At 43.8% G+C, this 19,243-nt stretch overlaps 1 protein-coding gene across 5 annotated transcripts in view; it reads right to left on the reverse strand.

Annotated features, from left to right (window-relative positions):
- The window catches only part of LOC137373029 (leucine-rich repeat-containing protein 52-like), a 167,046-nt gene that overhangs the window by 119,759 nt on the left and 28,044 nt on the right, over positions 1–19,243 (reverse strand). The gene's annotated exons all lie outside the window — the stretch shown is intronic.

Raw genomic sequence — 19,243 nt, forward strand, 5'->3', positions numbered from 1 at the left:
AAACATGAACAATGGAGAAGGAGGGTGAATTAGTGTCAAGTCATGTACAGAAAGCAAAATAAAGAGACTGAAAGAAGGATTGGATTGCGCGAGGAATAAGACAGAAAGGAAAAGTAACAAAAAATTATATCTATTAAAATTTTTTAAATCTGGTAAGAAAAATATACCACATGCAGGAATCCAGTGAACATCAATGCAAGCTTGAGTAGCAGCACCTGATCTTTCAATTAGGCACTCTACAGCTTTGCGGACTCAATCTTGAGTTCAACAATTTCAGAACAGGATTGGCCATTTTTTTCTCTTTTTTTCTTATTTTATTTCATTTTTTAACCATGCGCCTGTTTTTCATGTAGACAGAGCTGCTCATTATTTTGCCATTAACATGCACTCTGAACTAATGCTTTGTCTTTTACCACAAGCATTAACATGCTCTTTACCTTTGCCGCAGGACAGCTTTGTTATTTAATCTCTCCTGCCCTCGCCCTTTCACACACCTTCCCTTTTATCCTCTTCCCCACCAACCACCACCACCGCACCCCACCCCCCTTCACTTGCTTAAAACCTAATTCTTTTCTAACCTTTGCCAGTTCTGATGAGAAGTCACAGACCTGAAACATTAACTCTGCTTCTCTCTCCACAGATGCTGTCTGACTTGCTGAGTATTTCCAGCACCTTCTGATTTTATTTCAACAGTTTAAGTAGTTCCCTTTCTGGACTGGAGCAGTTGATTGGTATCACATTAACAATTATCATGTTAAAAGATCTACCTTTCTTGGACAAATTTAATTCAAGTCTAATGTACAAATCAAGCTAGTTCTTCGAAGAAAAACATGGAGGTGGAGGGTAAGATGCCAATTGTATGAGGCAAACAGCAGAGCGGTGTAAATTGATCAGCAAGTTTTTGATGATTCACACCACATGGTGTATCTCTTCTGCTCCTGGGCTGGCTGGCCGATTTACATTAGTAACAGATTATGAAGAATCAGACACAGCAGGCCATCAAGTGCTTGCTTGGTCAGACCAATAGCCTGCACACACTGACTGCCATTTACGGAGGATGGATCAAAGCCTTGCCTTGGTGGCTGTATGACTCACTGACATGCAGCCAAGTACTCTCCAGCAGACAAGTGCAGGTGGGCCATGAGAGGGATGATGATGAAATGGCAAATGACACATCGCAGTGGGGCCTCTTCTCAAGACGCTGTTAGACGTTGCCCACCCCACCCTCTCTGATAAAACTTCATATGCTGCCTCCTGCCCTGATGACCGAGTCTGCCCCTGAAAGGTGCAGACGGGGCAGTCTTTGGCAGGGCCCTCAGGGGCTCCAAAGAACATCCATCATGGTCATCTCAGCTGTCAATGCATGGGAACGAGCAACCTGCCTCTAACTCTGCTGAAGCCACAAGGGTTGCACCAGGGCGGAGTAAGAGGAAGCAGGTAAGAATGAGATAATAGTTGCACAAAGAGATTCACTTGGGTATTTATAGCAATGTCCATAGCTTTTTCTTTTATTGTTTCATCGGATGTGGGTGTCACTGGCAAGGCTAGCATTTTTTACCCATCCCTAATTGCCCTTGACAACTGAGTGGCTTGCTAGGCCATTTCAGAGGGCAGTTAAAAGTCAACGGCGTTGCTGTGGGTCTGGAGTCAAATGTAGGCCAGACCAGGTAAGGAAAGCAGATTTCCTTCCTTAAAGGACATTAGAGAACCAGATGGGTTTTTACAACAATCAATGGCACCATTTTCAGCTTTCAATTCCAGATTTTTATTAATTCATTCAATACATTAATAAATTTAATTTAACTTCCACCAGATGCGCTGGGATTTGAACCTGTGTACAGCAATCATTAGCCTGGGCCTCTGGATTACTATTTCAGTGATATTACCACTATGCCACCATCTCCCTAATGTTTATTTCAATGAAACACTTTATTTGAACTCCACATTCTCCAGGCGTCTACTTTGTTGCATTCTCCATTCACCATGGACAGTAGCCTTCAGATGAATGGTATGATCAGGTTAAAAAAAGGAGGAAACAGTGTGAACGTGATGGTTGGATTTTTGACTCTGCAATGAATTGTGTTGGGGTAGAGCCACACTGCATTGTCAGATGGCCTCACACACTCATATTAGCTGAAGCCTGCCAGTATGAGGCTGCCATGGGTTTCTCTGGCAGCCAGATAAGCAGCTGCAGGCACCATGGCCACATCTGGCTCCTCCTTCTCCTCGAAGGATGCTGAGTGGTCTGCACTTTCCTCCTCCTACAGCTCCATTCCTCTTTGCAGTGCTATGTTGAGAAGGGCACAGCAGACCACTACCATTCTCGGCATTCTTGATGGGGCATACTGAAGGACACCCCCCGATCTGTCGAGGCAACTGAACCATGTCTTTAGCAACCCAATGGTTTGCTATATGATCACCCTTGTAGACATGTGGCTCTTGTGCTTGTCCTCTGCATCAGTTCCTTGCAGGAGTCATCAGCCAGGGTCTCAGAGCGTAGCCCTTATCTCCAAGGAGCCAACTACTGACACTGTGTGGAGGTGCAAAAACCTGTGGGGGATGTGACTACCAAAGAATAGATGAATCATGACAAGCTCTTAGATATCCAGCGTAGACATGCATGAAAACCTCCTGATGGTCACAAACGATCTGAACATTGAGGAAGTGGAATGAATCCTTCGCAGTTGATAAAGATTCCAGGTTTGCTTCATCAATGACCTTCCTTCAATCATAAGGTCAGAAGTGGGGATGTTCGCTGATGATTGCACAATGTTCAGCAACATTTGTGACTCCTCAGATACTGAAGCAGACTGTGTAGAAATGCAGCAAGACCTGGACAATATCCAGACTTGGGCTGATAAGTGGTAAGCAGCATTTGCACCACACAAGTGCCAGGCAATGACCTTCCCCAACAAGAGAGAATCTAACCATTTCCCCTTGATGTTCAATGGCATTACGATCGCTGAATCCCCCACCATCAACATCCAGGGATTACCATTGACCAGAAACTGAACTGGAGTAGCCATATAAATACCCGTGGCTATAACAGCAGGTTAGAAGCTAGGAATCCTGCGGCGAGTAACTCACCTCCTGACTCCCCAAAGCCTGTCCACCATCTACAAGGCACAAGTTAGGATTGTGATGGAATACTCTCCACTTACCTGGATGGGTGCGGCTCCAACAACACTCAAGAAGCTCTGCACCATCCAGGACAAAGCAGCCCGCTTGATTGGCACCCCATCCACAAACATTCACTCCCTCCACCACCGACGCAGTGTGTACCATCTACAAGATGCACGGCAGCAATGCACCAAGGCTCCTTAGACAGCACCTTACAAACCCGCGACCTCTACCAACTAGAAGGACCAAGGGCAGCAAATGCATGGGCACACCACCACCTGCAAGTTCCCTCCAAGTCACACATCATCCTGACTTGGAACTATGTTGCCGTTCCTTCACTGTCACTGGGTCAAAATCCTGGAGCTCCCTTCCTAACAGCACTGTGGGTGTACGTACCTCACATGGACTGCAGTGGTTCAAGAAGGCAGCTCACCACCACCTTCCCAAGGGCAATTAGGGATGGGCAATAAATGCTGGCCTAGCCAGCGACGCCCACACACCATGAATGAATTAAAAAAAGGCTAATCTCAGGGTGCCTTGATTGGCATATGTGTGACTCCCTGTACCTGTGGGAACCCAGCTGACAGCCCTCTGTGTCTGACTGGCCTCATCTATGGCAAAGTGGACATATGTGGTGGCCTTGGCCAACATGGCATTGGTCACCTGGGAGAAGCACTTGTGAGCAACAGATTGTGAAATCCTGCAGATGCCACCAGCAGGTCCCTGCAAGTAACTGGACGTGAAGAAATTCCAGCTGTGGTGACCTTGACAGCCACTGACAATGCGTGCCCACCTGGCCCTCTTGGAATGAGGTCTTCTTCCAGGTGGCTGCAGATGTCACTATGACCTGCCATAAAAGTTTGAGCCTTTGTGTGTATTACCCTGTGTTGGAGGGTATCATCTCCTGCAAGCTGGAGCTCTGTGTCCATCCCCTCTGTCCTGTGGAACATGTGGCTGGGAAGATGGCTGCTGTTGGAGTTGTTGCTCCTACTGGTGCTGTTGGTGTTTGTGTGGCTGCTCCTGTTGTTCCATATCAGAGGTCTATGTTATAGCTGCATAAGCTGCTCCCATGCTGCAGTGAAGGCTGACAACAGGGAAGTTCAGATCAAGGTGAATAAAGTCCAAAGTAGGTAAAATGAATCAGGCTCTCAGAACAAGTCCTGTGAGCACATCGGCAGGGCAGCAGCTATGCAATTTCAGTGTTTAAAGGCTTTCCAGCCTGTCAGTTTCATCGATCAATGACTCCCTGCTGTGCTCTAGACTTGTTGTCCCTGTCCTCTAGCCTGTTCTGGCTGTTAAAGCCAGAATACTAGGGTAAATTTACAATTAATTGCCAATTTCCGTATTGAAATTACTTCCCTGACAGCTGCACAGAAATTTCCCACTCTCCTCCAACCACGCCTGGGCTTTCCACCCGACATCACTTTTTGGGGCCTAACCCCCCCGCCTTGCACTGGAACCTACCCACTACCCCCACCGCCACCCCCCCACCAACAGTTAAAATTCTGCCCATCAACTGTATTGCTTGAGGCAATTCTTTCTGAGCTTGAACTGAGGAGTGATTTTTTTCAGGCATGTTCAAGTTGATACCAGCCTTAAATTAACTGGACCAAAGCATAACTAACCCATTCTGCAGGTTACTGAGTGTGACAAAGAAATGTCTTAATGATTTTGTCCTTTGCTGCTTGCCAAGATTATCCATGCTTTGAGTTATAAAACAAGTACAGACTCTTCTTACTTTCAGGGCCATTAAATCCTGTTTGATAAACTTCCTCTTGTACTAACAATTCCTTCTTGGGTAAATCTATGTCACTTCTCTGTGAAGATTAACAATAGATGAGGTGTACTACTGTGATGCCAGTGTGATTCTATTGTTATTAACAGTACAGAACAGGCCTGCTTTTATGTGATATTTCATGATAGAAGAAAGTCTGCAGTGACAGACTGACAGTTTTATTGTTTTTCACACAACCTGGAAAAGCTCTCTATGTATTTGCGTGTGTGTGTTACAACTTCAGTCATTGCTCATCTGCTGGCATCCCCCTGCGTATTAGCTGTATGACTTTTTGACCTTGTTGCAGCTAATGTGTAATAGCTATGAGATTATGGAAGTTTCATTTCAAGTTCTGTTTGTATGGGTATTATTGGAACAAACATTTAATTTAGTTTTGGTCGATAACAGGTAATACACAGTCAAGAACCATTCAAATATCATCTGAACCCCTTCATTTCCGTAATTTCAATACGGAAATTGGCAATTAATTGTAAATTTACCCTAGTATTCTGGCTTTAACAGCCAGAACAGGCTAGAGGACAGGGACAACAAGTCTAGAGCACAGCAGGGAGGCATTGATCAATGAAACTGACAGGCTGGAAAGCCTTTAAACACTGAAATTGCATAGCTGCTGCCCTGCCGATGTGCTCACAGGACTTGTTCTGAGAGCCTGATTCATTTTACCTACTTTGGACTTTATTCACCTTGATCTGAACTTCCCTTTAAACACTGAAATCTCTGCTTCGTATACACTCCTAGGCATCATTGCTATGCATGCAATTTGAAGAAGAAAACAATTTTACAAGTAACAGTATTCCTTGTACCCACCTTTTGGAATGTGAATGGCCACAGGCAGAGACTTCAGAGAATAGAGGGAGGGACCACAGGGGAGATAGCAAAGAGAAAGGCAGACAGGAGAGAGAGGACAGGAGACGGTCAAGACAGGGCAAAGGAACTAGAGATGAGGCAAGGACAGGAGAGAGTGGGGGGGAAGGAGTAGAGGGGCAGAAAGGGGGGGTTGGCAAGAGAGGGGAAGGGGGAATGAAAGGAGAAGTGCCAGAGGGTGAGGATAGGAAAGGGAGAAAGAGGAGTCAAATAGATGTAGGGATAAAGGAAGGGGAAGAAGGAACAGGAAAGGAAAGAAGTGGGGGAGGAGATGAGAGGGAGCAAAGTGAGATAGAAAAAAGAGGAAGAGAAAAGACAGGAGGAGATGAGGAGGGAAGAGGCGGAGGGAAAAGAGGATCACAGGGAGCAAGCAGAAAAGGATGAGAAGATGAGGACAGAGAAAAAAAGGAAAAGGGAAGGTGAGGGGAAGAGGAGAGTGGAACTGGTGAAAAGAGACAAATAATCTGGCCATTTTCTGCTCAATGGCGAGGAGTTTCATGATTCATTTATTCCCAAGACAGCATTTCCTTTCCTGCTGGGGGATGCATTTTTTAATTTACTCATTCACAGGATATGGGCATCACTGGCAAGGCCAGCATTTATAGCTTATCCCTAATTGCCCTTGAGAAGGTGGTGGTAAGCCACCTTCTTGAACCACTGCAGTTCGTGTGGTGAAGGTATGCCCACAGTGCTGTTAGGAAGTGGCTTCCAGGATTTTAACCCAGCAAGAATGAGGGAATGACGATATATTTCCAATCAGGATGATGTGTGACTTAGAAGGGAACCTGCAGCTGGTGGTGTTCCCATGTGATTTCCTCCTTTACGTAGGGAAGGGGGTCCAACATGTAACTTTCTCCTCCATGAAACCATTTGCCAGCCATCACGAATGACCACAAAATAACTTGCAACCAAAACAAAAACAAAAATAAATATAAATCATAAAGAGAGAGAGTCACAAAAAGAAAGAGAAGAATGGGAGTCAGAGAAGGCAGAAGAAAAGGAGTCCAGAAAGAACAAAAGAACAGGAAAGAACCAAAATATGACAAGACAGAAAAGCACAGAAGGCAGAGAGAGAAGCAAAGGAGGAAAGAGGGAAGCAAAAGTCAAAAAGAGACAGTAAACCAGAAGGGAATGACACAACTAGCAATAAAAGGACAAAAAACACAGGTAAAACAGATCTTTCAACTTACCATGATCAACACAAAAGGAAATACACTACTAATTTAGTTAAAAGATTTGGTATATAGTGCATACCATAGTTGGTGGCTGTCCCTTGAGCACATGGGGCAGGACGTCTTTCCTTCTCAGCCATCGCTCTGCCTCATCATTAAGGTGTTGGGACTTGAAGCATGATGAAGCTTGCTGGACAAGCTGTCACCATTCTGAACGATTGGTAGCAAACACCTCCCAGTTGTTGGTGTCAATGTAACTACACTTAAAGGAGAGCTTCAGATTGTCTTTGAAGCACTTTCTTTGTCTTCCCCAGAACGTTGGCCAATTGAGAGTTGTGAGAATAGGACGTGGTGGGGAAGATGATTTTCATCCATTTGGACAGTTTCCAGTCCATCAGAGTTAATTTTGCAGGAGTTTTGCCTATTAACGGCCAATTAAGAGCCTCTTCCTGCAGCCGCTGGGATCTTACCAGTGGCGGTGGGGGGGGCCTCCATCATGTGGGGAGGATGCTTTGTAATGTGAGGCACCCTCCCTGCGGGCTTGGGGGGGGTGGTTCCTCTTCCGTGGGCATTCTGTGGCCCACAGATGACCCCCACCCCGGGAACTCCCTGGGACACCCCTCCCTCGGACTGCACAACCAGCCCCCCACCCACCTCGCCAGGGTCTTCCAACTGGCACCGGCAATGCCATCTCACTTACCTGAGGTCTGGGATTCCAGCACTGGGCCTGGGTCTGAGGCCTCTGCAGTACCAGCAGTGGTCATCACTCCCAATGGCGCTGCCAATACTGCTGAGCTGCTGGCCATCTGATTGGCCGGCAGCTCTTGGAAGCGGGATTCCTGTCTTTAAAGGGACGGGGATCCCGGTGACTCCTGAAACTTAGATTTAAAAAGCCCAGAGGATCACTCTGGTGGGAGGGGGTTGGGGCACAAGTAGGCAGAGGCGGGCTTTCCCCACCCTTTTCGGCCCGGCACCAAGAGCCCTGCCTCCAACACAAAATCCAGCCCTGTGTCTCTGGGAGGATTTCATCAGCCACAGGAAATAGGCAATTCAGGAGAATGCGTGCCCGATTTTTCCCTGCTATGGACAAGAAGGAAATACCTCGATAGTTTCCACAATATGATTTATCTCCCTTCTTAAAGATAGGTACAATTGTTGCATTCCTGAAGTCGGGGGTGGGGGTTGGCAAAGCGCGGTTGTGGGGAATTCTTTTTCCTCCCAAACCCGTAGGATGAGTGGATGGAGTTTAGATGTGAGCAAACGTCTGCCGGCTTTGAAGTCTTTCATACCATGACACACTTCCTGTAACAGTCTTCTTGTAATGTTTCTGTGTCCTTTTTAATCACAGTCAGATTTATTTAGAAATTTATGCTACATAATTTTGGAAATGGTTTGGATGGCATGTACATTTATTCTACCTTAAGCATATTCCTTCCAGTTAATTCGAGGCATACAAATATGTTACCAACAACAATGTGTATTTATATAGTGTCTTTATCGTAGGAAAATGTACCAAGGCACTTCACAGGAGAATTATCAAACAAAATTTGACACCACACCACAAAAAGAAATACTAAGACAAGTGACCAAATGTTTGGTCAAACAGGTAGGTTTTAAGAAGCCAGCATGGACTTGATAGGCCAAATGGCTTCCTTCTATGCCGTAAATAAACGACTCCAACCGCTGTAGAGGATAGAGACTTACCGAGGATAGAGGTTCAGGGAGGGCATTACAAAATTTAGGGTCTAGGCAGCTGAAGGCACAGCCACCAGTGGTGGGACAATGGAAATCAGGGATGGGTAAGAGACCAGAAATGAAGGAACACAAAGATCTCGGAGAGTTGTAGAGCTGGAGGACATTGCAGAGATAGGGAGGGATAAGACAATGGAGGGAATTGAACACAAGGATGAGCATGTTAAGCTGTACTGGGAGCCAATGTAGGTCAGCAAGCACAGGGGTGATGGATGAACAAGACTTGATGTGAGTTTGGTTATGGGCAGCAGAGTTTTGGATGAGCTGAAGTTTATAGAGGGTGGAAGGTACAAGGCCTGCCAAGAGAACATTGGAATATTCAAGTCTGGAGGTAACAAAAGCATGGATGAAGGCTTCAGCTTCAGCATCCAACCAACTGAGGTAGTGGTGGAGAATAGGAACTAGGAGCAGGTGTAAGTCATTTGTCCCCTCGAGCTTGCCTCGCCATTCAATTAGATTATGGCTGATCTTCTACCTCAATGCCATTTACCCATACTATCCCAATATCCCTTGATATCTTTAACATCTAGGAATCTTTCGATCTCTGTCTTGAATATACTCAGTGACTGAGCCTCCACAGCCCTCTGGGGCAGAGAATTTCAAAGATTCACCACCCTCTGAGTTAAGAACTTCCTCCTCATCTCAGTCCTAAATGGCCTGCCTGTTATTCTGAGACTATGTCCCCTGGTTCTAGACCCCCCAGCTAGGGGAAACATCCTTCCTGCATCTACCCTATTGAGCCCGGTAAGAATTTTGTATGCTTCAATGAGATCACCTCTCATTCTTTTAAACTCTAGAGAATATAGGCCCAGTCTTCTCAATCTTTCTTCATAGGACAATTCCTCCATCCCAGGGCTTAGTCTGGTGAACCTTTGTTGCACTCCTCTATGGCAAGTATATCTTTCCTTAAGTAAGGAGACCAAAACTGCACACAATACTCCAGGTGCGGTCTGACCAAGGCTCTATACAATTGCAGCAAGACTTCTTTAAACCTATACTCAAATCATCTTGCAATAAAGGCCAATACACCATTTGCCTTCCTAATTTCTTGCTGTACCTGCATGTTAGCTTTCAGTGACTTATGAACAAGGACATCCAGGTCCCTTTGGACAGTAACACTTCCCAATTTCTCACCATTTAATATTCTGAATTTCTGTTTTTCCTACCAAAGTGGATAACTTCATATTTTTTTCAAATTACATTCCATCTGCCACGTTCTTGCCCATTCACATAGCCTGTCTAAATCCCCTTGAAGCTTTCTTGCATCCTCCTCACAACTCATATTCCTACTTACTTTTGTGTCATCAGCAAATTTGGAAATATTACATTTGGTCCCCACTTCCAAATAATTGAGATTCACTCATGTTTTAGAAGTGCAGAAGGCGTGTCAAGTGAACAAATCAATTATTCAAAAAGAATTTCCAAGAACTTCCATCTGTCATTTTTTTTGTCTGTAATTGACATTTTTAATGTTACTACAACCAAGGCAGAAAGAGTGCACTGCCTTTCTCTAGTCTGGCACTCTCCTGACCACACTACCTTGGCTTTGTTTTTTTGTAGCAAATCTGCCAGTGGAGCAGCTATAATACTAAAATTTGATACAAACTTGCGGTAGAAACCACATATTCCAAAAACCTCATGATTTCTCATTTAGTCTTAGGGGCAGGGTACTCCATCAATGTTTGTACTTTTGCTGTTCTTGGCAACACTTGTCCTTGCCCTCTGAAATTCCCTAAGTAGGTTACCCGCACTTTTGCAAATTCACTTTTGGCAAGGTTTATCACCAAATCAGCTGACTGTAATTTTCTAAATGGAGCTTCTAGTTGTTCCAAGTGGTCCTTCCAAGTGTCACTGTATACCAGCACATCATCAAGGTAAACCACACAGTTAGGAACACTGGCTTCCACTTGGTTCATTAGTCTCTGAAAAGTGGCTGGGGCATTTTGTTAGCCCGAATGGCATCACTCGGTATTGGAAAAGACCGTCTCGAGTGACAAAGGCCAATATTTCTTTAGCTTGGGGTGTTAAAGGAAACAGCCAATATTCCTTTAGCAAATCTATTTTGGTAAGAAATGTGGCACTGCCAACTCTGTCAATACAATCTTCCAAGCGAGGAATTGGGTAGGAGTCTGCCTTTATTACTGCATTAACCTTTCTGTAGTCTGTGCAAAATCTAGTTGAATTGTCCAGCTTATGCACTAGTACCACTGGGGAACTCCAACTGCTTTGACTGGGTTAACTTCGGTGGTTTTCCAACATATATTGGATTTCAGCTTTCACCTGGGCCTGTTTCTCTGAACTAAAGTGATAAGGATGCTGTTTTATAGGATTCCCCTACATCCACATCATGTATGGCTAAAGTTGTATACCCTAGTTTGTCCCTACAGACTCCTTTAAATGCTATGAGTAGCCTTGTTAGGTTTTCTCATTGTTCTACATCTAAATATGAAAGCATAGTGTCTAGTCTCCCAAACAATTCAGTATTAGCTAACCGGATAGTAGGGGGTTCAATTTGAGAACTGTCTAGGCCTCCTCTGCCTCATCCTCACTATCCCTTTCATCCTTCACTGTCCCTACTACCAGACATACCTGTGCTTGCTTATCCACCTCCTCATAGTGATATTGTTTCAACATATTCATGTGACACAGCCGATTCTTTTTCCAGCGATCTGTGGTGTCAATCAAATAATTTATTTTACCAATACTAGTCTGTATGGTCCACTGAACTGCGCTTTCAGTAGTTCACCTTGTAAAGGCATTAATACTAACACCTCATCCCCTGGTTGAAATGTTTGGGTCTTGGCATGCTTGTCTGTCCATTTCTTCATGGTTGTTTGGGAAGCTCTCAGGTGTTCCTGAGTCACTTTGCAGTCTCTCGTGAGCCGCTCCCAGAACAGGGAAACATCATCTAACATGGAAGATTCGTCCCTCTGTTCTAAAAACCTTTCTTTGATTAGTTTTAGAGGACCTCTTACTTCATATCCATAAACTAATTCAAAAGGACTAAAACCGGTAGACTCACTAGGTGAATCCCTCGTGGCAAACAAAAGAAATTCCAGCCTTTTATCCCAATCATGGGGATATTCATGACAGTATGCCCTGATCATCATTTTGAGGATCTCTTGGTACCATTCTAAAGCCCCTTGTGTTTGTGGGTGGTTTGCTGAGGACTTTAACTGTGTTATACCCAGATTACTCGTAACTTCTTGAAAAATTTTAGACATAAAATTGGAACATTGATCTGACTGATTCTAAGTCAGTAATCCATATTGAGTGAAGAACTGAGTTAACTTCTCTACCACTACCTTAGCAGAAATTATTTGCAAGGGAATGGCCTCTGGGAACCAAGTAGCCATATCCATAATAGTGAGTATATATTGATGTCCTGCTTTTGTTTTTGGTAAAGGTCCCAAACAGTCGACCAACACTCTACTAAATGGTTTCCCAAAAACTGGTATGGGAATTAGAGGTGCTGGTTTTATGGCAGGTTGTGGTTTTCCCACAATCTGGCACATATGGCACATTTTACAAAACTGCACCATGTCCTTGGAAAGACCTGGTCAATAAAAATGTCAACCTATATGTGATTGGGTCTTCTGGATTCCCACATGACCTGCTATAGGAATTTCATGGGCTATCCTTAATACCTACCAGCGATACTTGGGTGGTACCACTATCTGGTGAACAACCGTCAAGTCTTCATCCGCACATCTGTGAGGTATCCACTTCCTCATCAGAATCCCATTTTTAATATAATAGCCTTCCGGAACCCCCTTTGTTTCAGCTTCAGTTAGAGCCGATTGTGTCACTTTACTTAACTCTGGATCGGCTTGCTGAGCCTTGATCGGAGATGACTAATGAAACATTTCCTTCAGATTATCCAAATCCCCAAAGAAAGTTTCAGATATTCAGCTATCTGTGGTGCCAATTTGACCTCCGAAAATGGAACTTGTTTAGCCATTGCTTGGTTCGCTACACATGAAGGAAAAATTCCTGGAACCTTTTCCTGCAACTGCTCTGACTCCTTGACTTCACTTAGTCTTCCCATGACGACTGGAGAAGCTATTACCTTTGCTCCGGCCAAATCAGGCAAACTATGGACAACTCTCACGGTTATCGTTCCAGACATTAGGTCACACTTCAGGTGCACCTGTTACAAAGGTACGGGTATATACTCCCTGCCAGTACCATTCACTAAAACCTTAGCATTCAATGCACTCTATGGTGGAAAAATTATGCCTTTTCCCAGCAAAAGAGTTTGGGTGGCTCCTGTATCCCTAAATATAACTGTAGGTTTACCTGCCTCACTTGAGGGATAAGGAGTTACTTTTCCTTCCAACAAAAAATCCCTATAACTCTCAGGTATCTTGTTCATGTCCCCCGTACTCACAGCAGTTCTTGTACTTAGCCTTACAGCTGCAGTCAGAGCTACAGCCTGATCTGTCGTACTCTCAGTCAGGGTCCCTTTCTCTGCATTGGCCTTGTGTACCCCAATAAGTCCCATGGGTTTACCTCGCAACTGCCAGCATTCTGCACAAAGGTGTCTCACCTTGTGGCAATGGAAACACTTCGACTTTCGGACCTCACTTCCTCTCTGGTCTGAGGAGGATATTCCAGGGCATTCTCAGCTGTCCCTTCTTGTCCCCGGCTACTTGCCTTCCTTTCACCCTCCCACCTTCTATCCTTCTCGCGTTTGTGGGGGTGACAGACAAAGGGTTTGGGCTTATAAACAAGCTCGTACTCATCAGTGATCTCAGCTGCCTGTCTGGCTGTTGAAACCTTCTGGTTCTCTACATGGGTTCTTTCTACCAGAGGGAGTAAATTTTTAAATTCTTCCAGGAGAATTATTTCCCTAAGGGTCTCATACATGGCCTCTATCTTTAGTGCCTACATCCAACGATCAAAATTAATTTGATTTACCCTCTCAAATTCTATATATGTCTGCCCAGGCTGTTTCCAGAGGTTCCAAAATTTCAGCCGGTAAGCTTCAGAGACTACTCATAAGCAGTGAGAATAGCCTTTTTTGCCATCTCATAATAGCAAAAATCTCTTCAGAAAGCATGGCATAAACTTCGTGAGCTCTGCCCATCAACCTGCTTTGCATAAGCTGTGCCCACTTCATCTGTCTAGCTATCTTTTCAAAAGAAATGCCTCTACGTCCCTTTCCTCAAACATCTGGAGGGCTTGCACAAATTTAAACAGCTCTCCATTGGGTACTGGGCTGAAGTCAGTTCTTTCCTCAGCAGAATTTTTACTGGAGTCAAGACCACCCTTTTTTTAGTTCTAGCTTTCTTAATTCGAATACCCTTTCTTGCTCCCTTTCTTCTCTCCCTTTTTCTCTCTCCTGCCTCTCTTTTTTCTTTTAAAATTGTAGTTAAAGTTTTCCTATTTCTCCTTCCTGTTCAAGCTGCTTCAACTGCAACTGAATCCAAGCGAATTCACAAGAACACAAGAAATAGGAGCAGAAGTAGACCATAATGGCCCATCGAGCCAGCTCCACCATTCAATATGATCATGGCTGATCTTGGGCTTCAATTCCACTTTCCTGCCCACTCCCCATATCCCTTGATTTTCTGCGAGACCAAAAATTTATTTATCCCAGCCTTAAATGTATTCAATGATGGAGCATCCACAACCCTCTGTGGTAGAGAATTCCAAAGAATCACAACCCTTTGAGTGAAGCAATTTCTCCTCATCTCAGTCCTGAATGTTTGGCCCCTTATCCTGAGACTGTGTCCCCGTGTTCTAGATTCCCTGACCAGTGGGAACAATCTCTCAGCTTCTACCCTATCAAGCCCTTTCAGAATCTTGTATGTCTCAATTAAATCGCCTCTCATTCTTCTAAACTCTAGAGAATATAGGTCCAATTGAATTATCATCTGAACTGCTTTTTCCTTCTTCCAATTTCAAAAGCTGTGCTTTTACCTCAATTATGTCTGCTTTCTTAGCCCCTGGTTTTAGCTAAAGGGCCAACTTTTCTGCCAGTCCTTTAGCCCAGCCTTGGTTAAGTTTTTCAAATCACTCAGGGATAAGTCGTCCCTCTCCAGAAAGATCGTAGCAACTCACAAAGCCATTCCGGTAGTGTAAACTTTACTCTAATGCACAGGAAACCTGGTGTTTTCATTTTCCCCTTTTCAATTATCGTCACCCCACTTACAATTGCACATCAGTGGCTTTGGGTTATCCCAGAAAAGCCCCCAGTTATATGCTATGACCGAGGCAGGAGGAGTGCACTGTCTTTCTCTAGTCCCACTTCTCCACGGGTCATAACATATAGTTAAATGTTTTACCCAGTTACCAATATGGCCAATTATATACTTTACCTATTTTAGTTTCAGAATAATAAACAATAAAAGTATTCATTTATTATAAAACAAGACTTCATCAATAAAAATGCAAAGCTTTAACACACAGTTTGAAATATGACAGTAAATATATATATTCCCTTCTAAATACCCAACACACAAACACACACCAGTTAAAGGAAAAATAAAGATGCTTTGGCCAAAATACTTGATAATTCTTGAAGAAAAAGGGTAAGATATGTAATGTTCCAGGTGGCATACAGTCTGGCATCTGACTACATGTACATGGGTCACTGGGATCTTTTCAGAAGCAGTTCATTGTGGAGATGTCGAGAGGAAGTCTTCCAGAAGTGTCTCAGGAGAAATGCGGCATCAGGGGTTTTAGCTATCACACACTGGATGAGTTCTCGAGAAAAGATGAGTTGGATGCGTCTTTCTAGCAGACTTACCCAATTGACTCAAAACAGTATTCAAAAATGAAACCCACTCTTGAACACCATAAACCGTGACATATCACTTCTCTAGTAAACAACTCCCATTGTCAGAAGGCACCTGTTATTTACTTGGCTGAAGACATGTGACATCCAGCAAATGTTTTTAAACAGTCTTTCCAGTGACACTTTAAAATAAAACAAAGTCCAGCATCTATGGAATCACTTTAGTTCTCCAATGAATCCATTTCCACAATTCTAAATCATGAGTCCTCAAAAATAAATTTAAAATAGAAGCACTTTCATAACAAGGTCCAAAATAAGTTGTTTTTAATTAAAAATATATATATTTCCCAATAACATTATTAAATTTATCCACAAAATTCTCTTTAATATATTCAATAATGCCACTTTCAAAAACTGCAGCTTGCAATTAATATTTTTTTCTTCAGAACGAGGAGCCTGTTAGTTGAGGCAGATCCCACATTCTGAACTTGTGCAATGTGCATAAATTTCTTGGATGCAGCAGTCGGATTTTGTCAGCCTGTCTCCCTTTAGCCTGTAATAATCCACACGTCGTTAGTTATTTTTCCAAATTATTTGTAGAAAAGCAAAATGAAGAAGTTCAAAGGTTTTACTGAGATTAACCTAATAGCAGGTTTTATTAACTAGCGAAAAATATAAATTTAGCAGAGATCACTTTAAACAAGACAGGAAAAATGATAATTGCACACAGGTGATTGCTTTTGTTTATCTTTGAATTCTGAAACAATCTATTATTTATTTTCCTCAATGGAAAAGTCAAATTGTATTTTTATCTGTTTTAGTTTGTACATTTTTGAAAAGGATTTGACTACAATTTTGCCATTTTAAATTTATAATGTTTTCAGCTAGCTGAAGCTTGTATTACAAGTTATTAACTTTTTTATTCTATTTCAGAAACTGAATGAAACGGAGAGTGAGGCAGACAGGAACTGGAATGTACAATAGATTGGACATCCGCTTCCTTACACCTCTGAGATCCAGTATAATTCCAGCTTGGACTGATAGGATAAAATTCTTCTATCTGTTGGCTGTGTAAGGCTCTAATTGAAGGGTGGGCCTATAGCACAAATCTGCCCCTAATTTGGCACTAATTGGCAATGTCACTCAGAGAGTTCTCAGGACAGTTGGTGTGGGAATTAAACAAAAAATTGGGTTTAAATGACATACTAGTGCAGAAGAGGAGCGGGTCTTGAACACATGTTAGGACAGAGTGAAGGGAGCTTCAGTTTAAATCTCGTTGTGTTATACATTGCTTGGGAGTGCTTGTTTCTGACATTGGATGCCTGGAATGGAAAGTATTCCATTCCTCCACACTGAATTTCATCACCTTGATAAGCAGTGGAGGGGGAAGCAAAAAGAGACAGACTGAAATACAATAAAAGCTGTGCAAGAATTCCAGCTGGCAACACTATTGGGAGAAAGCAGTGAGAAGTGGCAGGAGAAATCAGGGAAGTGGGAAAGTCTTGCAAGTGCTTGCAAGACTGACATGCAGAAATGGCAGCAAGAGGGAGCTAAGAGAGGCCCGTCTTTATAATAGTTCAGTTTAAGCATAAGAAAGGTGTGACAAAAATAGCATGATGGAAAAAACTTCATAGGACAGTGTTGCAGGAAGTGTTAAACTTAGAGGAAGTGCATGCAAGAGTTTTAATTTATTATGGATATATAATGGTAAAGAAATAAGGCATAATTTTAAAAGGTGGAATAATGCTCCTTTAAACTCACAGTCAATCTAATAATGGCTATTTAACTTGGATTTTATTTTCTAAGACTGGAAATTAACTGTATAATATGCTAATACTTAAAAGTAAGCCAATCAATGCCTTTTTTGAAATAGCTGACAGAGAAATTTGCTATTCAGGTATTCGGCCTTCATACGATAATCTCACACAGTGTAATTTTCAGGTTATAGCAAATGCTAAACAAAGATTACATAGAGCTTACAGCACAGAAACAGGCCATTTAACCCAACTGGTCTATTCTGATGTTTACGCTCCATCTGAGCCTCCTCCCATCCTACTTCATCTAGCCCTATCAGCATGCCATTCTATTCCCTTCTCCTTCAAGTGCTTATCTAGCTTCCCTTTTCAATGCATCCATACTATTCATTTCAACTACTCCATATAGTAGTGAATTCCACATTCTCGTCACTTTCTGGGTAAAGACGTTTCTCCTGAATTCTTTATTTATTAGTGATTATCTTATATTTATGACTCCTAGTTTTGGACACCTCCACAAGCAGAAATATTGGCCCCAATATTTACCTGGGTGGGATTTCCAAGTGGGCGGGGAGGAATTCTGGCAAACACTGTGAAGTTGTAACTCCACAGTGTGTGTTTTTGCTTTAACAGGATCCCTGCCTGGAAACCAGCCTCATTGACAGGCTTGGTTCCCTGTCCAGCAGGGATGCTGCAACAGAGGTCACAGTAGGTTTCCTGCTGCTTGGGGTAGAGATTGCAAGGGACGGGTGCATATAACATGGTTTGGAGTGTTGGGAGATGGGTGACTGCAGGGAGAGAGTTCAGGGGCAGAGATGGGGGTGTCCAGGAGAGACTGGAGGATAGTTGGGGAAAGATGGGGGGGCTGGATTTTATAGGGGCCTCGACACGGGTTCCGTGGCAGGGGGGACATGAAGATTAACCCAGATGAGACCCGACGACGGGACCATAATTTAAATATTCCAATAAATTTACTTACTTGAGTTAATGGCGCTCCCATCGCTTCCTGAAGTGGCGCCGTGATGTTCATCCCGGTGGCCAGCGCTGACGCGCCTTCTGATCCCCGTCCGGGGAAACGAGGCGCAACACCTGTGGGGAGGGGGGGGAGGAGGTAGGTTTCTCAGTGCAGGAGGGGGGAGCGGGGTCAATCTATTCTAATTGGTGGAAGGGATGGTGGGAAGGGGTAAAGTTAAAGGTTTGTGAACTGTGGCGGGGGGGGGGGGGGCGGGGAGGTCAGATACACAAGGTAAGTATTTTTGGGGTGAGAGTGCATGGAATGAATGTATTGTTAATGGGGGGGGGGGTAGGTGGGAGAGGGGCTTGACTCATTTATTAAGTTTTTACTTTAATTTCATCGTGCCTATATAACTTTAAACATTTAAATTAAATGTAAGGGCTGGAAACCCTTTAAAAATGGTGGCAGCACCTGTGCAGTGACACCGGACGCTGTTGCGGGAGGTGGCTCACCCACCCCCCCCCCCACCTCCACGTCATTGGGGGGGACGCAGTCCCGCCCCGGCCATGAGCTGCTGTGTATAATATCGTGGCTGCTCCACAGTGTAAAACCCACAGTTGCGGGCCACCATCTTTTACGGCCACCGCCGAGTACGTAAAATCCAGCCTGGGGTGTCAGGAAGAGTCAGTGATCATGATGGGAGGTTCTGTGATTGCTGGGGGTGGGTGTCCAATCATTGGGGAGATTTACAAGTTTGCTTGGGAGCTGCGTGGAGGCACTCCTGCTCCTCTAGGCCAACAATAGTGCTGGAAAATGATTTACCTGTTCATTGCAGTAGTCCTCAGCTCTTTAACAGTCCTTTAGCTACTCGGTTTCCTTGAAATGCAGATAAAAGCTCAGGCATGAAATCTCAATAAATTATTTAAATGAGCGATTCAGTTCCTGGGAGTGGGTTGATCGCAAACCCATCCTAGGTTTGAGGCAGTTTGGTTCAATTTGAGGTTTTTTATATTTTAACTTCCCACCCGACCCAAATCCACCTAAATAAAAATTACCTCCATTTTCTCACGTCCACGCGATCAAACCCCT

The sequence above is a fragment of the Heterodontus francisci genome, chromosome 8 (assembly GCF_036365525.1).
Source record: "Heterodontus francisci isolate sHetFra1 chromosome 8, sHetFra1.hap1, whole genome shotgun sequence".
Lineage (NCBI taxonomy): Eukaryota > Metazoa > Chordata > Chondrichthyes > Heterodontiformes > Heterodontidae > Heterodontus > Heterodontus francisci.